Here is a 20928-nt window from a genome sequence, read left to right on the forward strand (position 1 = left end):
TAAAAGACGGTCCCCTTATAGCTCTTTTCTGACCGTAAAATCAGGAAAAGATTGCCGGGTTTTTGTCATTTCAAACTCGATACGGAAATAAAACGACGTGTCTTTGATCGCTTTTTACTTTTCAGGTCAGTGGCACTAATTATGAAAGTACTCCTTGGTCGCAAGATCAAGCGGTTCCCCCAGGTATTATTTTATACTTTTTCGGGCTTGAGGGACACAAATCTACGAAAAAGTTCAATTTGGAGTCTTCTTAAGTTTTTCAGACTCTCTAAAATTGAAAAACGCCGAGTTTCTCCTATACTGGGCTCGTTAAACATTTCACAGTAAAGGACCTGTTCAATTACAAACAGGAACGAACCACTCCTTCCTAGGGTTCGAATCAAAACTAGGTTGGACTCGTCCGAAGGATGAGCTTATAATCAATCATATGTTATCCTCCTCAAGCTTGTTAAAAATAAAGAGGTACTTGCCAGAAATGGTGGGGGAAAAGAGAGAAGAATGAGCCTATTTGTTATCCTTTGTCTCAGAAGAAACTTTATTACCACTCTTGGACACGACACTTTTCATTCACCTGGGTTGGGAAATCCTTTACCTCACAGTTGATCAAACCACTTTGAAAGTCTTCAGCTGGGTTCCGGGGATTAACTTTGAGTTATTCATCACCAAACCATCTGTCGTGTCGTTATGTGTTCAAGAGGTCTGCAAGCAAAACTTTCATCTGCAAAATACTTGTCATCCATTTGACCATCCCTGAGTCAATCCTTACAGCAACATTTCTTCAACTTGAACAATGATTTCGTGTTGTGGGCTTGCCTACAACGGGTCACTTTCTATCGACATCAGCACATTATCTAGAGAGATGACTTAGAAATCGTCAGTACCTTGAAGTCTGCATGCATCAATGGCAGGTTTCTCACCTTTGACGTCAGTTTACATCATTGACTTTCGATCGAAGGATTCCGTGAAATGTTCGACATCAACTCATTCATTCACATCTCATGGATTGTACTGGGTACTTTGAGAACCATTGACATTACTGGTGGTCTCTCTCACACTTGTTAACAGTTTACATCATCGACTGGTAATCAAGTGGTTTCTACCATGTTCGACATCAACTCATTTATTCGCATGGCTAGAATCGTACCAATTCGGGAAGCGGAAATGAAGACCCTGGATCTAGTTTCCACCATCCAGGCTGCGAGGAGTTTTGTATTCATTATTTAAGTAGACTAATCATAAACAGATGGCTGCGCCCATACTGTGTCTACAAAAGTCTATGATTATGATGTATTACAAGATCATTCCTGTATCAGAGTAGTTAGTCTGTTAGTTAAAGTTTTGATCTGAGTATGGGAATGCCTACCTCAGTGATGATATAATCTTATACATGTATTTTGTGTTGAAAATTGCAGGTTCTGACCAGGCTCTCCACGAGATAATCCTTGAAATGATAAAGCGCTTCACCCTTCCTAGATAATACAAAACCCTAATCTATTACAGGCTTCGCACTTTAGGGGGCAATCTGTTACACTAAAAAATGTCACCATGGCTATTTACAGTTAGTATGGCTCTATCAACAGTCATGCTATCCTCTTAGGCAAGTCTTATACCTCTGCTCTCCATGTCAAACTCCAAAAAGAGAGAAAGTCTTTATAAATGTATTTATCTCTGGGTACGCAGGTTCTCTCAACCTTACCTGCGGGTACGCACCCAATGTTCACAAAAGCTGCGTCTTTGGACGCTCTGTATCTAAAGGGACAGGTGCGTCCCCCTGTAAAGGTCAAAATGCGCAAGTTTCATCTTTAAAAAGTTACTTGTGGTCATTTCTAGAGCATTCTAGAAGGTTGTTCGACGTGTATTGAGCGCCTCCAGATGGTTCATGCACCCCTACCAAAGAGGAACTTATCCCATCAATAAGGGAGCTATCCCATCAAAAGAGGGGATTATCCCATTGATGGTGGACCTGATTAACTTCCTCTTGAGCACTATAAATACAGGCATTGGGCCAGAAGGAGAGGAGGTTGGAAGCTATACATTTCTAAGGGTAAATGCTGCAGGAATTAGGACTCCCATTTAGAAGCTTGTGAGGAGAGATTGCCATCTTTGCTTGTTCTATTTGGAAGTGGGTGAGCTTTGTCAAAGTAAAGGAGAACTCTTGATGGACCCTGGGAGGGACTTGCACAACACCAAGGCTCAGGTTGTATTTGTTCCTTTTGTTACCTATTAATGCAAATGAGTCCATTCTTCTCAATAACTTGTTATTTATGAGTTGTTTCATGTACTCCTTGGTCTATGTGTTAAATATGTTTTATTCTATGAGATTTTCAAGTGCTATTTAATCGTTTGATTGTTAGTGGATGCAGGTTTCAAAGTGAAGGAGGAGCTCATCTGGATCAGCGAAGCTGGACTGCTACAACAGCGCTGGACTACAGGTAGGATCTAAACACTTGATTTCCCATATAGTAAATGCATGTTTAGAGAAGGATTGCTCTTGTTTGTCTTGTTTGTCACTAGAAAGTTTTAGGCTCCTAGGGAGGTTGGTTGTGTCCGCACAATCGACTCTTTCCGCCTGACACCGACGTTCGGTAAGCCCACAAAGCTGAGTACAGGATTAGGTGCCACCTTCTTTTATGAACTCCGATCATCCTTTGCAACATACGCTTCAGTACCTTGTTGATTGCTTCAACTTGCCCATTGGCTTGCGGATAATACGGGGTAGAGCTGTCATGAGATAGCCCTAGCTTGGCAGCTAATTCGACCATCATGTGATTGCGGAAATGCGATCCATGATCTGTAACTATAGCCTGTGGTACGCCGAACCTGGCAACTACATGATTGAAAAAGAAAAGGGCAGCTGTTTCACCAGTGTTATCCAATGTAGGCATCGCCTCGGCCCATTTGGTAAAATAGTCAACAGTGACTATAATATACCCATGCCCCCCAGTCGAGGTGGGGTTACATTGCATGAAATCGATGCCCCACTTGGCGAAGGGCCCAACAGCAACTATCGGCTGTAAAGGTGCGGGTGGTCGTCTGGTTTTGCTATCAAAAATTTGGCAAGCATGGCAACTTCTGACTGCGGTTATGCAATCTTTGAACATGGTTGGCCAGAAGTATCCTGCTCGTAAGATTTTTTGTGCTGTTGCATATCCAGACTGATGCCCCCCACACGCGCCTGAATGACACTCATTCAGGGCTTTTTCGGCCTCCTCATGGGTAAGGCACCTCCTCAAAACTGTATCGATACCACGACGGTAAAGTGTATCATTGATGATCATGTAGTCTTTTGCTTGGTATCGTATACGTTTTTGTTCGAAATGAGAGGTGTTTGGCCTGAATTTTTGGGTTTGGAGATAAATTATGATATCTCCATACCACTCATCGCTTGCAGATATTAGAAACAAACTTTCGTCCACGATTGACTCTTCCGATGTTTCATCGTTGGACGACGATGGGAGATCGCATAATAATTCTGCGAACACTAGAGCTTTCTTTGATTTGGATTTTACAAATTCCAGATCAAACTCTTGAAGGATTGCTATCCATTTTGAATATTTGCCCCCCAGCAACTGTCGCGACAGTATATAAGTCATGGGGTTGCAATCTAACAAGATGGTAGTTTTCCGAAAGAGGACATAATGTCAAAACCTTTGAATCGCTTGAACAGCTGCAAGTGCTAGTTTTTCCACATAAGAATATTTACTTTCTGTATCATTTAAGTTTTTACTTAAATAATAGATAGGATGTTCAATTCCATTGACTTATTGAACTAAAACCATCGCAATGGTCGTATCCGCTGCAGCCAGATACAGGTTAAAATCTCTTTGATAGTCTGGGGCGTACATTAATGATGTTTTTACTAGACAATCTTTCAGAGCATCAAAGGAAGCTTGCGCCACCTGGTCCCAGACGAAAGGTACATCCTTTTTCAAAAGACGAGTATAACCTTTAGCAAGTTCTGCGTAATTTGGAATGAACCTCCTCAGAAAGTTCACTTTCCCTTGGAGTTTCTGAATCTGAAGCAAATTTGAAGGTGGAGGCAAATTAATGATTGCCTGAACCTTGCAGGGGTTGAGACGAATCCCATCCTTAGAGACTACAAAGCCAAGTAAACGACCAGAACCGACGCAAAACACACATTTGTGCGGATTGAGTCTTATCTTGTAGTGTCGGCAACGTAGAAATATCGCTCTTAAATGCTGCGGATGATCAGTCCGCTTTCGCGAATGAGCCAGAAGATCGTCGAGATAAGGTTGAACAATGTTCTTGATGTCATGGAAGGCATAATTCATTGCCCTCTGAAACGTCGCCCCTACGTTCTTTAAACCAAAGGGTAATTTTCGATAAGCGAATGTGCCCCACGGACAAATAAATGCAGTCTTTGACTGGTCCTGTGGGCGGATATTTATTTGATTATACCCGGAAAATCCATCCATAAATGAAAAGATTTCACATCCGGCGCATTCATCAATTATCTGGTCGATGAAGGGTGTAGGGTAGTTGTCCTTCGGACAAGCTTGGTTTACATCCCTATAATCAACACACACTCTGATCGTCCCTTGTTTCTTCATAACAGGGACAATATTCGATACCCAATCGGTTAGAGGAACCGGGTAGATGAATCCAGCATGGAGAAGTTTTTCAACTTCTGCCTTAATGGCAGTGGCTTTCTTGGGGTGCACCTGCCGAAGCCGTTGTCTTACTGGTTTGACATCAGGATACATTTTAATTTCATGTTCAACGATACTCGAGTCAATGCCTGGCATTTCATCATATGACCAAGCAAAGACATCTCTGAATTCGCGAAAGAGAGCATTATATATTTCCAGTTCTGAAGGGGAACAACCTTTGCCGACATAAATATTCTCTACAACATCTGTTTTAGTCGAGATATTTATGGCTATAGTCTCTTCAATATTGGATAGGTTTCGCTTGGAATCCACTGTGTTTACAGTATTTGTTAGGAATTCAAAAACTGAAGGGTGATAAAGGTCACTTTGAGTATCTTATTCATATTCCGGAAGAAGGGAACGATGGTGGTGATCATTCCATGGTGCCCCCTCAATCGACATTGATTGTAAGATTCCTTCGTCAGTCCCATGTATTTTCGACCAAGGATCTAATGGGGTTCCATATTCTCTAGACCTATCTACCCAAACGCTTGACGAGCGTTGATTTGGGTTCGCCTCCCATGCTTGAAACATTGATTGCTACAATATTTCTAAAGAGCTTGGGGGCAAAACAATTGCACGATCCATGTCGACCTTCGTGGAAGATATCATGTTGCAGGTTGCTACAAACGGTATATTTCCCATGTAAATAGGAGGTGGTAGCGCGAAAGTTCCCATCAATGTGGGGTCTTTCAATAATCCTACTCCGATATCTTGAAGCGAATGGTTGCTCTCATGGATCATGGGAATGCTTCCTGTAACTTGTGAACCATTAGGGAGGAAGTTTTGTTGGTCGACGACCGTAATCCCTCCTTCAAATGGGAATGCGATCTTCCTAAAATAAGTCGACACAACAGCTGCCATGGCATAAATCCATGGTCTACCCAGTAGGATGTTATAATCAAGATTTCCATCAATGACCTCAACATCAATTTCTACTGTTTTTCCTCCTAGTTCAACATTCAAGTTATTAAGGATACCATACGGGGTATAAGTCCTTCCGTCGAAAGCTTTTAATGTTGTCGTTGATCGCGACAAGGTCGGAGATCCTAACGTTTTCCAGCAACTCATCGACATAATACATGTTGATGCTCCCTCATCAATAATTGTTCTGTGAACAGTTTTGTTGAGGGCTTTCACTTGAATAAGGAAAGCTAGTTGAGCTGGTAACTGAGGATCGTATCCTTTGTGATCAAAGGATACAAGATTGGAATCCTTAGGATCAACCCCACCAATAGCCGATAACAAAGCCTGCCTTTGGGATGGACAATTTTGTAGTACCTCAAGAGTCGACATAGCGGATGGCGATTGTGCCAAATCTTCCACTATGTTATAATGTTGCGCCGCTCTGGCGCGAGGATTAAATGTCGACTTGTGTACTACACCCTTTGGCAGTTTGATTGTTAATTCAGGAATGATGGGCGGTACAACTTCCTTCGAAGTTGTTGTCGAACTACTTGGTTGATCTTTACCTTCGTTGTTCAACGGCTGATGATTCCCGTAATCTTTGTTCCTTGTCGAAATCAAAGCATCATTCTGCTGTTTTGAAACCGACAACATAAGTACTTGCGACGGGGAAGCATTTCCACTATCAACCAGATTTTGACCTGGGTTGGGAAATGGATCAGTTAACACAGCTGAGGTTTGGGAACTTTTAAAGAACCTCTTTAACTCAGCTTTGAATGGGCAATTCTTTGTGTTATGGTCCTCATCATCACATATCTGACATGGATAACTTTGTTTCCCTTTCCCAGGAGAGTTTGAAGAATTTTTTCCAGGAGATGATTCACCCTGTTTCTTCTTCCCTTTGTTTTGCTTCTTCTTGCTTCCTGGTTGATTGGTTTCTTTGCCTTTATCTGTTGATACAGCATTTACTTCCGAAGCAAGAATCTCTTCTTTTGCATTTTGATCTGAATTCTTACGGGCTTTCTTTGAAGAAGCCTTTATCGATTTCGTGTTTGTTGTGCCAATCACGCCATCACCGGCATGAGAGTCATTATTTGATTTAGGAGGAGGAGGAATTGAAAATTCCGGTCTAGGAGCGTCAGGTATTTTGTCGTAGAGCGTGCCGGACTGAGTATAAACTAAGTCCAAATATTGTGCACGAGCGATAACTTGCTCCTCTGTTACGACCCCCCCCTTGGCCACATCTTCCGTTATAGCAGGAAGTAACGACTTTATAAACCATTCAGCTAACAGCTGATCGGGAACGTATGTTTTCACCATCCTACAACGACGATGCCACTCATGTATATGATCAGATATATGGGTGGTAGTTGTCTGCTTGAAGTTGGTTAATATTTCTGTTCCCGTTTCATACCTTATTGGTAATTGAAAATGGGTTAAGAAAGTCGTGGCTAGGGAGCTAAAATTGTCGAAAGAGGCTCTAGGTAATTCAATATACCATTTAGCCGCTGGACCTGTCAATGTCCTCTGAAAAAGGCGAAGTCTTATCGAATCGTCGTTTAGGGTGTTCGACGAACACCACAGATGAAAGGTCATCACGTGATTCGATGAGTCTTCACCTGGGTTTCCATTGAATTTAGGAATGTCAGATGGAAGTTTATGAGGAATCGCTGGCCACCAAGGGGCATAAGCAATCGGATCGTTGGTTAACCGGTGTAGATCGGGTAACTCTAAAGTCTCCACGAATGGTAACTGTTGATTCAGGTTAGGCGAAGCGTAACTAGGGTACGATGGAATCACTTGACCAGTGGGCCTTTGCATACCAGCATAATGTAATTGATGTTGGTATGACCGATACGGTTGGTGGACTTGACCACTGTAAAGTGGTTGGTTTTGACCGTTTTGGATATACGGTTGTCCACTGTTCGCAAAGATCTGCTGCTCAGAACCTTGGTACACTTGCTGGAATTGCGGTTGTTGGTATTGCACTAGCCACGGTTGTGAAGCCATGTTCTGCTGTGCTATGCTAACCATTGGACCAAGGTGTGGGGTAATTGTACCCGTTTGGACCTGTGTCGCCCCACCAGTTGGCGATTGTGGTTGTGACCCATGTTCAAGGGGCTGTTGCATTACAACCTGAGAAATCTGAGGTTGACATGCAGCAGGCATCGCTTGAACTTGTGACACTGTTACAATAGCCGGTGTGGTTGGGATGTTCGTCATAGGTACACACTGTTGCATAGAATATACAACCCTTGGTTGTTGAGGTAGCATAGGTACCCAACTACTTGATGCAATTCCAGTATAACCTGAATACTGTTGTGAACTCACGTATGGGTACCCTCCCGGAGGGGGTAATGAAAGGGCATACTGCCCCCCATACGGTAGCAATCCGGAACTCAAGGGGATTGATTGTCCTTGGGGACTGGATTGCACAAATTGAGCTCCAAATGGATCAATTTGGCGAGTCTCAACATAAGAGTTGCCGGGTATTACTCTGGATGAACAAACTGGAACAGACCATACTGTCGAAATAGTCCCTTGGTGGACTCCTTCTAGCTGTTGTGAGCTAGTCGGGACAGCTGGAAGAAGTATAAAAATACATCATTGAGACACATGCATATAGAAGAACCTCAAATGCTTTATTAATGGAAGAAGTAAAGTTCAGGAAGTGATACAACCATAAAAGGCCCAATCCAGCATCACCTCCCAGCAGAAAGAAATCTCCTCTTCACCTCCTTCAAAGCAAATCACCCAATAGTTCTAAACTCAAACCAACAGCACTTCCTTACATTCACAAGATTCCAGCCCCCCTAGACCTCATGAGAGAGCTCTATATATAGGAGTTTTGGAGAAAGGATGAGTCAGCTTGTAGCTGGCATGAAGCTGACTAGTGTCCTCTCCCACTTCAGTTATTCTTCAGTTCTTGAGTCCACTTGGAGGTTCTTGCTTCCACTTGGAGATCTAGACCCTCTTACTCATCACCAGTCGAATTCCATGATCCAAGTGTCATTTTGGAAGCTTCCTGGGCATTGACACCTTGAGGAATGACTGTGCCACATGTCCCAACTCACCCAGCGCAGGTAGCCTTCTTTGCAGTTGACATTCACCGGAGGTAGACAGTGGAGCAGTTGACATTCAGCGTAGATGCTCAGTGGAGCAGTTGACATGATCCAGAATTAGCTTGTTTTTTAGTGTTTTCAGGTGGAGAACTGCTATTCAGTGCTGTGGTTTGCTGACCTTGTTCCTCTAGGGGTAGGAACAACATGTTTAGGGACTTTGGATCCCTCAGATTATGGACATTTCATGCTTCATGCTGTAAGGCAAAAAAATGTCTATAACATTATCGAGAGGATTTCCTTCATAATCAATCAGCTCATATGCCCCCTTCTGTAAAACTCTCTTCACAATATAGGGGCCTAGCCACATGGGTTCGAGTTTACCTACCCCTAGCTTATCCTTAGCTTGATCATAGAGCAGTACTAGATCTCCCTCAACAAAGGAACGAGGTTGAATGGTATTGTCGAAGTGAGCCTTAACTCTCTTCTTCTGTGCTTCGATAGCTAGAGAAGCTAAGCGACGGGTCTCGTCTAGCCATTCTAAATAAATAAGTCGTTCCTCCACCGGAGTGGTGTTGGGAAGAAACTCGACAGCTAACTTTAACAAAGGAATCTCACACTCAATAGGAAGGGTGGCCTCCAGTCCATAAACTAGCTGAAAAGGGGTGAAACCGGTGGCGTCCTTCACAGAGGTCCGATAGGCCCACAAGGCAGGGAACAACATCAGATGCCAATTAGACTTGTGTGTACCAATGTTATGTTGGAGCATTGTGATCAAAACTTTGTTCACAACTTCAACTTGGCCATTGGATTGAGGGTAGTACGGCGTCGAACTATCTTGACGCAAGCCTAGTTGGGTCGTTAGTTCTGTCATCATGTGATTATGGAAATGTTTTCTGTGGTCCGTGACGATAGCCTGAGGGACTCCAAACCGAGTAATGACATGATTAAACAAAAACTTCGTCGTTGTGTGACCGTATTCATTCAATGTAGGCATCGCTTCGGCCCATTTGGTGAAATAATCCACGGCAACGATGATATACCCATGCCCCCCGGTAGAAGGAGGGTTATAGGATGTATAATCGATGCCCCATTTGGCAAACGGACCTACGGTAACAACAGGGTGCAGTGGTGCAGGAGGTGCACGCATTTTCCGGTGGTAGATCTGGCATTCATGGCATGAACGGACGGCAAGGATGCAATCCTTGAAGATAGAAGGCCAGAAATAACCAGCATGGAGGATTTTCTGAGCGGTGGCATATCCGGACATGTGGCCGCCACAAGCACCGGAGTGGCAGTCATTCAACACTCGCTCAGCATCCTTGAGAGTCAAACATCGGCGGAGAACAGAATCAGCGCCGAGGCGGTACAGGGTATCGCCAATAATGCGATAGGGTTGAGATTGATGACGAATCCTTCGTCGAGCGTCTTTCGATACATTGGGACGGAAGGAAGACGTCTGCAAATATACTATGATGTCCCCATACCAAGGGTCGAGGGTGCTGATTAGAAACAACGTTTCATCCGGGATATGCTCTTCCGAAAGAGATGGTGCAGAAGGAGACGGCAAAGACCAGAGACTTCTTAGACTTGGCAGCAGTAAATTCCAAGTCAAACTCTTGGAGGATTACAATCCATTTCGAGTATTTTCCCCCCAGCAACTGACGCGACAAAAGGTACGTCATTGGGTTGCAGTCAGAAATCACGGTCATGGCGTGCAACAGGATATAATGCCAGAAACGTTGGACGGCACAGACAGCAGCCAATGCCAACTTCTCGACGTAAGCATATCGAGTTTCTGTATCTAAGAGGTTGCGACTAAGGTAATAGATAACGTGCTCATTGCCGTCATCGTCATCCTGCACTAGAACCATGCCGATAGTGGTATCGGCGGCAGCCAGATAGAGAGTATAATCACGGTGGTAGTTCGGAGGCCTTAATAATGGAGCCGAACAAGGAGGTCCTTGAGTCACTCGAAAGACTCCTGAGCGATAGCATCCCAATGAAAGGGTGTGTCTCGCTTCAATAACCGTGTGAAACCCTTATCGGCATAATTCGGAATGAATCGTCTAAGGGAATTCACTTTGCCCTGCAAGCTCTGCAACTGCTGCAAAGAGGCAGGGGGAGGAAGATTCAGGATGGCCTCGACTTTGAGGGGATCCAAATGGATGCCTTCTCGAGAGACGATAAACCCGAGTAGTCGGCCTGATTCCACGCAGAAGACACACTTATGAGGATTGAGTCTAATACGATAGTGTCGAAAGCGGAGAAAAATTTCGCGAAGATGAGAGGGATGGTTCTGACGCCTGACTGAATGAGCTGGGAGGTCATCCAGGTACGGCTATACAATGTGACGAATATCATGAAAGGCATAGGACATTGCACGTTGGAACGTAGCGACGGAATCTGCGAAATAGAGCGGTGTAGAGTTGAACCTCCTCTGGAGTACAAGTGACTCCAATGTAAATGTACTCAACAATCCCTGGTTTCACAGAGATGTCGATGGGTTGGGTTTGCGTGATGTTTCCCATATTGCCCTCAGAAGACACTTGATAAAGCTGAATAGGTGTTTGAAGGGGCGGGGATGGGACACACGAAGCAAACCGCTCGAGACATGCGATCATTTCCGGATGGGGAGGGAGAAACGAAGAGCGGTGGTGATGATCTGACCAAGGGAGCTCTTCGAGAGACATGGTCTCTATGATGGCTTCATCGGAAGGAAATATTTCCTTTAATGGATCCGAAGTAGCATCATCTCCTAGCCAAGGGAAATGAACATATGAATCGGGAACACTGCCCGGAAGAGCAGGTTCAGCAGGGGGAGCCGATGCAGCGACGATTTCGACGTAGTTGAGCTCGGCAGGACTCAACGGCATCATATCACCCCAAGAGTCTATCTGATTAGCGGGAGGAAGGACCCACGGATCAGAACGTACAGAGATCATGTTAATAGGGGTGAGATTCAGAGGTGGGAGGGGAAAGACTCCCATTAAAGCGGGATCTTTGAAAAGTCCAGCACCCACGCTCTCGAATGACTTAGAGGTATGCTCCACAAATGGCACATTACCTTCAGAAGAAGAGGTGAAGAAGGAGAGCTGGTCCACCGTGACAATCTTCCCCTGGTGAGGGAAACGAATGACACGGAAAAGGGAGGAAGCCACGGCTTGCATGGCATATGTCCAGCTACGTCCGAGGAGGAGGTTGTAGGTAAGATTGGCGTCGACAACTTCAACCTCCACTTCTACCGTCTTCCCTTCCAAATAGATGGGCAAGCGTTGGAGGATACCGTAAGGACGGGACTATCTTCCATCAAAGGCTTCTAACGTCGTAGGAGACTGACTCAACGTAGGAGAACCAATAGCCTTCCAGCAAGCAACAGACATGATGCAAGTTGAGGCACCTTCATCAATGATTGTACGATGAATTGTTTTGCCATTGATGATGACCTGTATAAGGAAAGCGACTTGGTGAGGCAGTCTCGGTGTAAAGCCCTCGAGATCGAAAGAAATCAAATCTGAATCTGTCGAGTCTATGCCACCGATAGCCGATAGCAAGGACTTCCTCTGGGAGGGGCAGCTCTGGAGGACTTCTAGAGCGGACATAGCAGACGGAGCCTGAGCTAAGTCCTCAACAATGCTATAATGCTGGGCAGCACGAGCATTAGGGTTGTAAGGCGACTTTCGGAGTACACCTTTCGGAGGGGGTCGGGGGATCATCTCAGTGTTGGGCCTTTCGATGTGGAGAGGACCAGAACTGGACGAAGGAGCGCTGGAGGGGATCTTCGGCTCTTTCCCGGCAGGAGAAGGATATTCTTTTGCTCGAGTAGAAACATGGATGGGAATCGTTCCAGCCATGAACACTTGAGAGCTGAACGAGGAAGAGGGTTGAGATGGGTCTGCCACCATTTGAGTTTGCTGGGAAGGGAAAGGTTCTTTAAGCACGGCAGGAGGCCCAGGAGCACCTTTTAATAATCGACTAACTTCGGACCGCCTTGGGCAATCCTTAGTGTAATGATCCTCGTCACAGATAAGACAAGGATATTTAGGTTTTTGTTTGGCGCCTTCCTCGGTTGGAGGCTTAGGGGAATCCTGCTTGGGCTGTCCGGATTTATCCTTAGCTTTCCCTTTCTTTTTCCCTTTTGAGGATTTATCCACCGCAGTGGACTGAACGGCGTTTACCTCAGAGGTACTTCCAGAATTAGATTGGCCCTAAGAAGCATTTCCATTAGAAGCGTTCTGTTTTTGCTTCCCAGGGTTCGCGGCCAATTTCTTTGATGACGAGTTTACAGAGCCAATAACTCCGTCAACAGATGGTTTTGGTGGAGCCTTGGATTTTCCAGGCCTCGGGGCGTCTGGCAAATAATCATATAAAGTAACCGACTGAGAGTATACTAAGTCAAGGTACTGAGCACGCGCGATAGCTTTCTCTTTAGTTACACAAGCTCCCATAGCGATGTCTCGCGCGATCGCAGGGACAAAGGAAGTCGTGAACCAATCGGTCAGGAGTTGATCAGGAATCCAAAATTTGATCAAGCGACGACGCCTTCTCCATTCATGTATATGATCAGATATATGCGTAGCCGTGTCCTGTTTGAGAGACGTAAGGAGATGTGTCCCAGTCTCATACCGAATGGGTAACTGAAAATGAGTTAGGAATGCCATAGCCAGCGAGTTGAAATCTTGAAACGTTCCCCAATTCAGCTCAATATACCACTTAGCGGCTGAGCCGGTGAGAGTTCTTTGAAAGAGGCAGATCTGGATAGAGTCATCAAGCCATGAGTTCGATGAACACCAAAGGTGATAGGTCATGACATGGGCTTGAGGGTCTTCACCAGCTTTGCCATCAAATTTTGGGCAATCACCGGGTATTTTAGTCGGAACTGGTGGCCAATACGGATTATGAAGAATGGGATCATTCGTTAACTTGGACACATCCGGAAGTTCCAACGTCGCTAAGAAGGGTAACTGAGGGTTAAAGGACATTTGTGGCTGTGGAAGAGAGGCAGTACTAGGGTTCCAACCAGGTGGTGGTTGCCCCCATGGACTTTGTCCGGATGGGTCCGGCCCGAAGGGGCCTTGCCCATAGGGACTTTGCCCGTATGGGTTCTGTCCATATGCAGACAGTTGACCCTGGGTCTGCACCCCAACACCCCATGGACTAGCAACTTGACCTGCAGGTGCAACATACTGATAATTCTGGTAAGGAGTGACCTGCATCTGTTGATAATTTTGATAAGGGGTAAACTGAGTTTGCCCCTGGGGTTGCTGGTAGCCATACATTTTCTGAGCTCCATACTGAGCCTGGTAAGAAGGCTGCACTTGGTAAGAAGGTTGGGGCCGTGGCCCGCCTTGCATTTGATAACCAAGTTGAGTTTGGGGCCCAGAAAAATGTCCTTGAACAGGTTGGGCTTGGACCATCTGGCCGGAAGGTTGGCCTGGTTGGGTTTGGGATGGACCTGTTTGCCCAGAAGGATGTGCTTGCTGGGTGCTAGGTTGTCCTTGAGCAACCAAGGGTTGTCCTTGCGGAACAGATGGTTGAGCGGACTGGACAGCCGGTTGACCTTGAGGTCGGCCAGCCTGTCTAGAAGGATGACTAAAATGGGCAGTGGGTTGGCCTTGCTGCGTAGAAAGCTGGCCCATTTGCCCAGAAGGATGCATAGACTGAGCAGCGGGTTGGCCTTGCTGTAGGTAGGGTTGCCCCCCTTGCCCAGAAGGATGACTAGACTGGGCAGTGGGTTGGCCCTGCTGTACGTAAGGCTGCCCCCCTTGCCCAGAAGGATACCCCTGCTGGACTGCCGGTTGAGCTTGCGGAATAGATGGTTGTCCAGCTTGTCCAGAGGGATAACCCTGCTGGAGACCAGGTTGGCCTTGTTGGATGTAAGGCTGTCCTGGTTGTCCAGACGGGTAACCTTGCTGGGTACCAGGTTGCCCCGGATAACCAGAAGGTTGACTCTGATAGGTAAACGATGGACCACCAGCGGCCGAAGGTTGTCCCTGATAGGGTTGTCCTTGTGGGCCCCCAGATTGTCCTGGGTAAGACTGGCCATAAAGTGGCTGCCCTTGGGGGGCTTGCACATAAGGTGGCTGGCCTTGATTAGGCGGTCCTTGGAGCTGTGCAGGGATTGCTTGGCCCCCATGAAAAGAGTGAGTACTAGAGTCCCAAGCAATGGATAACGGTACTGAAACCTCAACGAAAGGTTGATTAGGAAAGGGTTGAGAGAGTTGGAGGTATTGACCAATAGAATCGTAATAAAAGAGTGGACCTTGCGTGTTTGGATCCTGAACAGCTTGCCCATAGGCATCATATGGCCCCCCTCCTGGAACAGGACCAGAAGAGGGTGGAGCACTTTGTGTAGGGTGGACGACTCTAGGCGAGAGTTCCGGCTGGCCACTACTCACTTGACCGTGAGGGGAACCAGCACCAGTGTTCAAAGATGACGATGTTGTTACGGCACTAACGACCGGAGTCAAGTGTGCTACACAAACAGTTGGATTCATGGGAACTGAGGTAACAGGTGTAGTATGGGGTTGTGAAACAAAAGGTCCTGTGGTGGGAGTGACATGAGGATCCCACATAGTCGTAGCAGGAGTCCTGGCAGCTACCCTATCCCTCAATGACTGATAACGTGGGGGGAGTGGAGAAGTAGCTGGGATGGGAGTGTCAACATTCGACACCACAAGTGTCTCACCTGTGCTAGGAGATGTCTCATCCATGTGGGAGGTAGACATTGGAGACGAAACACCAGGGGGGTAACAGGAATATCGTCCTCGTCAGGCTCCCAGATAGGGTTCCAATCGTCTTCGTAATCTTCGTCGCCCGAGGCACGAGAGTTGATAGGTTGGATACTCGGGATAACAGGAAGAGTATCACTCACAACTGGTACCTCAGGAGCAGTGGAAGATGGAGAGCCTTGATCACTTGGAACGGGAGTTGACGGGTTAGCCAGGATGACAAACCCCAAACAAGACCTAAAGGAGTCTAACGATAAAGGACCCTACTCAAACGAACGCACACAAGATCTAACCAGGTGATGTTAACGTGGTCGAAGAAATTTTTAAGACACAGGAACTAAACTTGACCTTTTCATGTTTCAAGAGTCGAGAAAAGGACGAAAATATGACTCTAGTCTCCTTCGAATTTTTAATGAGCACGAAGTGACAAGACTCTCACTGGCACCTTTTCTTTTAAGGAGTCCGAAAAGGATCAAAAGTGACTACTCTGGAGACTCTAGGCAAAGGGTTTACCAAGAAATCCGTAAAACTGCTTATACACCTTGGCAATCATATGAGAACCAAGGACTTTCCGTACTGTAGTCAATCTTCCCGAATGCTGTGTTCGGTGCGTTACGGTTCGCAAGGCGGCAGACTCGGCTTCCTATGGATCAAGGATAAAAGCCTAGTGGGGTCTCCCTATATACGCGACGGTACGTGGGAGCACAATCCGTGTTAGACCACTATCGAGTCACAGAAGGAGGAATCACCCAACCGTAATGTGAAACAATAGTGACTATGTTTAAAGATGTCGGAACACGTCTCTAGCCTAGACCTCTAAATGTTTGTGTTAAGTTCCAATGCGTTTTTAGGTTTATTTAGTTTATTTTATGGTTGATCTTGAATTAAGTTTCGGTTTCAGGTCCTACCGTGTGATCTCTCACAATTGCCTAGATGCAAACTACATGCCAAAGAATACCATTTTGTTCGATGAATTCTAACTACGAGAGGGTTAAGAATTTTCGATCAAACAAAATGAACACAATCAATCAAACCATCTAATGCAGCTAATGGCAAGGAAATGAAACTTTTTCTTTTGAGAACACAAATCAATGAAACGCTCTTTTTCCCATTAACTATTGAATGCAAAAGATATTAGTTTGATTTTTTTTCAAATGGCACAATGCACTTAAAATGAATTTTGAGAGACAGCAACACCGAGTAAAGAGAAATAAAATCACTCAATGAAAAACACAACAAATGTGAAAAGAACCGGTTGAGCCCAAACAACTGTAATCCGTGTCTGGGTAGTGAGAAGTAATCGAAACAATACGAAGACTGGTTCAATAATGATCACCTAAACAACCAAGCAAAGAAAGCAAAGAGGAAGGTTTTCGCAAAAGCAAAAGCAAGTAGTAACGAATCTTTGTGAACGAGTAACAAAACAAAGCCAATCCAACGAAAACAGGATGATAACACCAGGTCACAGGACACAAAAACAAGATCCGCCCAACAAGACTTCGCAAGCGAGTGCTTCAATGTTCAGACAATAGAAATCAAGTCATAAACCAGGTGGAAAGAGTAGGGGATAGTCAAACCAACAGGCTCAGGAGGCAAAATTGAAAAAAATTCAATTCTACAGGATCAGCGCGGGTGATACACAGCAACAAAGCGCTGACCAGAAACCACGCGTAGCAACAAAGCACTATCAGTGCGGAAGTACACAGCTTAAACGCGTTGGTTCGATTTTCAGAACCATCGCGACTATTAAACGTACAAGCGCGATGGCCACGAAGTCAAAGAAACAGCTATGCGATGTCAGCGCGACTGTTTTGTTATAAACCGCGTTGAGGCTAAAAAACAGGCACAATCAAGCCAAAAGATCCCAAACCAAGGCAATGACTCTTTTAAACAATCAAGGCACCTCCCAGACTGAACCAGGAAATCCAAAAGCAGAGAACTAATCCCCAATCTTTGAAAAGAGAGCAACAATCAAACTCAAAGCAAGAATGAACAAAAAGGGACAAAGGCCAGCTCCCCAGCGGAGTCGCCAAATTGTTGGAGAGGTAAATCCCCTCTACGGATAGAGGCGATCCCTACTAGCCCAGAATGGGTCTAGCAACAATCAGTCAATGCTACTATGCAAGTTCCTAATTGCAAATAAAAGGTAGGCAATGAACACCTACTTGGATTCCAACGCTATTGTTTGATGAAGAGCCGTCGCTCTCGCTCCTTCGCTTTGGCCGGTCACGATCCTCCACAATCCTCGTGGATAGACACCTGCACACACAAAGAGAAACACAAACACAAGCGTGAAATCTAATAAATGCAATTATACATCAGTCAGAAAGGACATAACTCACATTAACCATTACAAAGACGAATGAGAGTGGAACCATAATAGTAGTCATCTATTATTAATCAATAACAGAGAAGAGTACAACCGAAGTTCTGACGTCGAATCCTTCTCAAGAGGGTCCAGCCAGCAAGTATCTTAAGCATTCACCCTTGGAGGTAGGTCTCCCAAGACAAAAACTCTCTCTCACACAAGTTCACACAAGAAAGAAACACTTCACAACCTTCCTTAAGCTCTCTAGCAATCCCACACTTGTCACACCAACTACCTACTAGCAGCAGCACTCTAAGCAATATCAATTCCACACTGTCAAAAACTAGCTGCTCATGGCAATGGTAGAGGCTTAAATAGGAGAAGGAGTCTCCATGAATGGTGGGAGGATGAGCTTATCTCCAAGGAAGGTGGCTCAAATGACGAAACAAACATGCCAGAGAAGGGAGGGCAACATTTACAAGGCCAACAACCAGGTCTGGAGTCATCTAGAAGGCTGGCTGTTAGAACAAACTCGCCCAAATTGGATCAGCATGGGTGTATAACTGCATTGGAGCGCTGACATCGCATTTGAATAACAGGGAAGGTTATGTCAGCGCGACCTAATATGAACAGAAGATGCGCTGGTTTATGAAATTCGACCAGCATGGAAAACACGTGTGCTTCCGCGCTGGCAGTGCATTCGTTGTATTATGAGGTGCCAGTCAGCGCGGTTATTTTAATAACAGTCACGATGATGGAAAAAACTTTGGCAAAGTGGGTCATTTGGCAACACTAGAGAGCATGAGCATGATTAATTTGAATTCATGACACAGTAGGAAGACTGACAGGGAGACAGTGACAAATTACTGTGTAACACCTTGCATGACACATATAGCACTCCTAGATAATAGCATGGACATATTACACCCTTTTACATAGGCAAAACATGCAATGAAAAGGCCCTCCTATCCTCCTAGTGTAGTGAAAACCCCCTTAGGCAAAGTGGCTTCCTTTTATGGCCTCCCTCAATGAAAATAACATTCAAAATGGTCAAGCACCCACTATTGGGTAAAATTGTGCTATCCTAGGGTGAAAAGAACATTCCAAATCCACAATAACCCATTGTTGAAGAAAATTGTGTTGTATTTCAAACCTTCTATCACTATGATAACATGACATGTCTTTGAAGGTTGAAGCCTTCACCCTTCCCCCTTCTCCAATGTGCTCTACGCTCAAGCCTAGCTTAGAATCTTCCTCTAGAGCACATGGAGTAGTAGGGAAGGATAAAGTACACTTCCTCTCCATCTTTGATCAATCAAATTGTGTTATCATTAAGGCCTCCTCTTCCTCCTAATGCATAGCACAGTCCTGAAGCCTAAAGATTTGACCTTCCCTCTTCCCCAATGCACTATGCACTCAAGCTTGTTTAGGCCTTCCTCCTTAGCACATGGTGTAGTAGGGAAGGTTGAAGAAGGTCTCCTCTCAGACTTGACAAGTAAAAATATACTTTTAATTCTTCCTCTCTTTCCCTTAGAGCACATGGCACATTCTTGAAGCTTAAAGCCTTCATCCTTCCTCATTCAAGCTTCCCCACTATGTTGGACCAAGGAGATATCATCTTCGCAATCCATGGCATAGTAAAAAAGAACAGTGGAAACTTCCTAAGTCAATGATGAGTTTGACGGTGCCCTCCTAATCAAGCCTCCTTTTAACTCTCTCATAGACCTATCATGATCTTATCGTTCCATGAGCTAGGTAGCGATAGAATAGATGTTTTTAAGACTTATTTCTCTCTATCATGAATGATTTTCATTGGTACAAGTACCTTCCTAGCATGATAAGGTAATTATCAATCCAGACAGCAAGGATAAATTATAAAGAAACACTTGCAGAGAAGAAGAACGAAAGCGATTTATCATGGAGACATGAAGCAGATCATGGACCAAAAAAGAAAGAAGACATTGCATGGTGGCTTAGAGGATTCCAATGCTCATCCAAGTCCCTTTGGAGGGTGCAGGTGAAGAAAAAAATTGATATTTCATGAAGATGAAGCATATATAAGATCTCCATCAAGAATTCAAGACGAAGCAGCAAGGAAGATAGCTTGACATTTCCACCTCATCATGAAGTCCATTTCATCATTGTCAACTTGTAATTGTACAAGTGTCATGATAATAGTCAATGTGTGCCCATGTGTCATGCAACATCATCATATGGAGTTAATGATGTATTATCAGGGAAAGGACAAAATGTAATGTGTGGAATTCCAAGAGTCATGTGTGGAACATGAAGAGTCACATAATCATATATGGACACATATTGTATATAAGTCCAAAATTCATTTAGAATTTAAAGGGTTGTTTAGAAGTCCAAAGGACACACTATAAGTATAATAGTCATGAGGGTAATCCAAGATTCATGAGGATATGAAAGTTCATTCCTCTAGTTATAAAATCTACCTCATAACTCAAGCAAAAGGATTTTGGAGGCTTAAAGGTTTTGAGAGCTAGTATTGGCATCTCTACTTGGCGTAGGAGAGAAAACTATTCTTTGGAGAAGAAATAATGTTCCACCACTGGAACTAGTGCCTCATTATTGTAATTGTTTACTTGGATCTTTCACCTAATTAAAATTCAATGAGCCAACACGTTTTCATGAATCTATTGCAAATGTCTTAGGATTATTCTTGGGATGTTTACAGTATATGTTGTGTTCACATGTACTAGAGAAATTGAACTATTTTGATGGCTTTCGTACTCATCTTGTTGAATGTGTGTTGTATTCGCTTTAATAATAATTATATAAACTATTTTTCTAATGAATATTTCCATGTTGTCGCATGCCTCTCTTACGTTAGTACTATTACTACCTTCCAAAGACTCACTCTTGTATCTCACTCGTGAAGGTCTCCTTTTACACATTGCAATCGATGTTTCACAATGTCAACTTACTTGTCTATTCAAGTTTTATGTATATAATCTCTTATGTTATTTATTGAAACCAAGGTGAACCCTTAATTATGGTGGTCGGGTTGATGCTCTGGGTGGGGCTCCTACTCCAAATGGTGTGAGGTATAATTGGGACTTCACATCGGGGAGATCCCTTGTATGTTGGCGGTATCCAACACTGTCAACATTCTAGTGCTAGAAGGAGGGCCAGATGACAACTTTTTCCCATTGAGTCTGTTTGAATCTTTTATCTTCAATGGCTCATCCTCAAATCATAATCCCATGGCATTTCTATACATTATTCAA

This window comes from Pinus tabuliformis, chromosome 6, assembly GCF_031772625.1.
Source record: "Pinus tabuliformis cultivar Carrire ecotype Pingquan chromosome 6, CPIR1, whole genome shotgun sequence".
Taxonomy (NCBI): domain Eukaryota; kingdom Viridiplantae; phylum Streptophyta; class Pinopsida; order Pinales; family Pinaceae; genus Pinus; species Pinus tabuliformis.